Source organism: Berghia stephanieae, chromosome 14 (genome assembly GCF_034508935.2).
Source record: "Berghia stephanieae isolate SIO BIC M18660-M18661 chromosome 14, UCSD_Bste_1.3, whole genome shotgun sequence".
NCBI classification, from domain to species: domain Eukaryota; kingdom Metazoa; phylum Mollusca; class Gastropoda; order Nudibranchia; family Aeolidiidae; genus Berghia; species Berghia stephanieae.
This window is the reverse complement of record NC_088373.1, coordinates 14,817,114-14,822,113: the sequence shown is the minus strand read 5'-3', so window position 1 is coordinate 14,822,113 and position 5,000 is coordinate 14,817,114.

Genomic DNA, 5,000 nt, shown 5'->3' with positions numbered 1-5,000 from the left:
GGAATTGGTTCAAATAAGAAATACGTGAAGATTCCAAGAGCACACTATCAAAGTACTTAGTTTGAGATCACTAAAAGTCTCATCCAGACACAAGCACAGGTCCCCACTAAGAGGAACACACTCAAATGTTTACAAATCATATATAATATAAAGAAAGCATAATACAGTGCATAACAGAGAGATGATTTACAATGAAAAAAATAACATTTCCCAAAACTAACTATACATTCGACTGTTTCCCTCTCAGCCAGGGCATCTGGCCAGGACCAGGACAAAACCAAGTAATCTCATTCCAAGACAAAGACAGAAAGCATGTTGGGAAATTGATATAGGAGGATAGAAGACACAGTGAGTACCTCTCTGCCCACTATGGGAGGTAAGGAACCCCACCCAGTATAATTGTGTTCGGTTGTCAGATCTACTAATAAATGCACGTCGGTCGCTACCCCATGGTTCCATTTAACTTAAAATGTTTAAAACACTAGACCTGCATGTGAGTCCTGACCAAATTGTCTGAACTTTTTCACACATATCGCATTACCGGATCTTTTATTTTGTAACTCAGTACTTAGTCATATACATTTTCTTTTGGATTGTCCTACAGAATATATTTATTTTAAAATGTTAAAAAGTAACAAAAATTTATAGGGAGAAGGGACAGCATGGAGGTAGAGTGGTAGTTTGATATTTTTTCAAAAATAAAAATTTATAATTATTTTTTTACATAGACAGATAGGCCTTTAAAAAACATTTAATAAGATACCTTACTTTTGGATTTAGGATACACGGTTATGATGATTTTACTCTAAATTTACTCTTACAAAAAGCTCAAAATTGATTGAGAATTCCCCCACTGGACAGCCTCTCGATAAGGTGACTACTGATTAAAACGGGATTTTAGCATAGAAAAAAGAGGGTTGGTCACTTGTGGTGGTCAACATTAAACATACTGCACTGTCTTCAATCTTTATGAAATTTGATATAGACATAGACAAATGAATTATCTAAATACCTTCACTTTTATTTTTTTTTGCTATCTCAATTTTGAAAAAGATTTCAAAAGTTTTAAAATTACGTTATTTTTATCAAATTATAATTTTTGATACAATATGTCAATATTGATTTCTATCACATCAAAAGAAATCTTGATCTCTGCCCTTTAAATGATACCAGAGCCGTTCATATACTGTTAAAAATAATGCAACAGTGATTATGTGAAATTGTGTTATTCAAATTTTAACCCAAAGTTGCGCTTCACTTGTCCAATGGCTAATCGGCACCTGTCTACCTACAGACTGGAATCAGTTTCAGTTAGGGCTAGGGTTGAGTGAGTTCCTTGTGAAGCTTGGAGAGAGGACGAGTCTCTGTCTCGGCAGTGAAAACACCTGCAACAACTGAGTTGGGTTTTTTTCTCTTGTACTTGTGTTAGTAGTGTTACTCACTTTCACTTTGAGAATGCCTCCTCTTTATGACATGAATGATTTTCCTTTGCCACCGTAATCGGACCCCCCACAGTAGTTTTTAACCCGGAATAATTGATCTTATCTCTAAAGAGCAATAACCATCCCAATCATTAGACTTTAATCCACTGGCCAAAAAAAAAAAAAAAAAAAAAAAAAAAATGCAGCACCCGGCTGTGCTGGCTTTCTCACGTACTCCGAGAGAAAATCATCGGTGCAGTCTTTCTCTTCCAGATCCCATTTGAATAGATTTCAATACCATTCTCAACTGACTTGAGATCCGACGAACGGTCAAAGAATTGTTCAGGCATGATAACAAAAAAAAAACAATGTAAAATATACAACCACAAATCCAGAAAGTTGATTGATAGAGCGAATAAAATTGAAATGTAGCAACGTTCAATTGAAAAACAAAAGTTACTTGAATGGAATAGGTACCGAAAGTATGAAAACGAAAGTTAACGAACTGCGCAAGCTCGATTATATCGACACACTTTTCGTTTTTCAGACAGTGAAGAGTTGCGGTCAAATCGGAGACTAGCGAAGTTTCCCGATAATTGCCGAACGAGCGCTTGAGAGTGCCGACAGTATTGTCGGCAATCCGACGCCCATTCGTCGGCACTTGACTGCTCGCCGCCGGTCGAGTTGGGGATCGCCGACACTCCGACAATTGACGTCACTCGCAATCAGATTACTTTAGCAATAAAAAAAAATAAGTGACCCGGGAGATCGCAACGACCGTGATTGTCGGAAAACCGACAATTGTCGGCACACATGCAGGTCTAAAACACACGGTATAAAATGGTGCAAGACGATATGGATTCTCTAATACTATTAATATCACATGCCAAGTTGATAACGATGATGAGGATGATGATGATGATGATGATGATGATGATGGTGATGATGATGATGATGATGATGATGATGATGATGATGATGATGATGATGATGATGATGATGGTGATGGTGATTTATGGTGATGATGATGATGATGACGATGATGATGATGCTGATTATGATGATGGACAAAGATGATGATGATGATGATGATGATGATGATGATGATGATGATGATGGTGATGATGATGATGATGATGATGATGATGATGATGATGATGATGATGATGATGGTGGTGATGATGATGATGATGATGATGATGATGATGATGATGATGATGATGATGATGATGATGATGATGGTGATGAAGATGGTGATGATGATGATGATGATGATGATGATGATGATGATGATGATGATGATGATGATGATGATGATGATGATGATGATGATGATGATGATGATGATGATGATGGTTATGAAGATGGTGATGATGATGATGATGATGATGATGATGATGATGATGATGATGATGATGATGATGATGATGATGATGATGATGATGATGATGGTGATGATGATGATGATGATGATGATGATGATGATGACGACGACGACGACGATGATGATGATGATGATGATGATGATGATGATGATGATGATGATGATGATGATAATGATGGTGATTTATGGTGATGATGATGATGATGACGATGATGATGATGCTGATTATGATGATGGACAAAGATGATGATGATGATAATGATGATGGTGATGATAATTTAAAAAACAACAACAAATGGTGCCAGACGATATGGATTGTCTAATATTGATATCATGTGTCAAGTTGATGATGATGATGATGATGATGATGATGATGATGATGATGATGATGATGATGATTATGCCAATAATAAAAAACAAACAAAACAACAATAGTAAAACTTTCTCTTACCAAACATAAACTATTTACCAAAAAAATAAAGAAGATAGGGTGTACTGTTCCTTAAAATTAGAGGGAATGATAATGGGAAACAAAGAAAGAATAAAGAATAAATTTAAAAGAGGAAAAATGTTTCTCCCATTTCACAACACGCTAAATATTTTTTTGAATAATTTAAAGGCAAAAAATGTGCAATATTTTGATGTACTGTGTACGTCTATTCGATGTTTGTTTTATTGTAGCAGCACACGTATCGGCATTGCATCCAACGACAAAAATTAAAGTAAAATAATGTTTTTTAACACAAGGGACATAACTGCTTAATTACAACATAAATATATAAGATTACCTAGTTATTTCCCCTAACATAAGTAAATTAAATCTAAATTATTCATAACTATGCTTGGGATACAGATATTTTAAAAACTATTTGGAACTCTTCAATACTAACCAAAATGCACTTCCATACGTTGCTGCACAAATCTTGTCATCACATGATCAAAAACCTGAAATACCGTCTACAAGGCCCGTACAAAGAAGACACCCCCCCCCCCCCACCCCAAATCCAAAGTAAAATAAAGAAAATAAATTCACCCAAAAAATCAGCCTTCTTTATATGGAAGAGAACACATGACAATATGTTAAAATAACAATAATAGTGATGATGATGACAATGATGATGATCATCATAATAGTAATATTAATAATAATAATAATAACAACAACATCAACAACGCCAATAATATTAATACCAATAATAATAACAACAACAATGATAATAATAATGATAATAATAATAAATAATAATAATAATAATAATAATATAATAATAATAATAATAATAATAATAATAATAATAATAATAATAATAATTGATAAATTGGAAGTTGAGAAACAGTTGCGAAATAATACAAGGATTGCCGTTTTTCTGCAACGCCTGCTCATTAAATGAAGTGACGACTCACGCAGCAGGCACTGGTGCAAGTTAAAAATCTGAAAAAATGCATAAAACAGTGCCAGATAAAGCAGATAGTAATATAACCCCTGCCCCCCCCCCCCCCCCCCCCTAAAAAAACAATTAAAAAAAATAAACACAAAAACAAAGAAAACAAACTAAAATAACAAAATTAAAAAAACCCAACAAAAATCCCAATAAAATCAGTGTGCAAGACTGGGATGATTATTTTCTCGCAATTTTCTTTCCGCTTTGTCTGGCACTGTTTCATACATACCTTTTCAAATATCTACCTTACATGATTACATGCTCCATAATTTATCCTTTTGGTATTTTCAAAACATGGTGGACTAGTTTAATTAGGGACCAGCAAAGCAGCATTTTTTTAAAAGTGGATCTTTCATGAGTATTTTAAGATGTAGAAAAAGACATAGTCAATAATATATGTATTTTTTTATAAAAATAATAAAAATGTATATATATATATTTATATATATGACTAAATTGTTATGGACGGATAATATAATATATTTTTCGGCGAGATTACACCTTGTCATTGATAGATTATTTGGTCAACATTGATCATAATATCATAATATATATATATATATATATATATATATATATATATATATATATATATATATATATATATATATATATATATATATATTATATATATATATATATATATATATATATATCACAGAATTATAAATGATTCATATTAAAATATACTGTATGGGAATGTATTTCAAAAACAACAAACAGTGTGTATAATCTATTAATATGTATTGATTT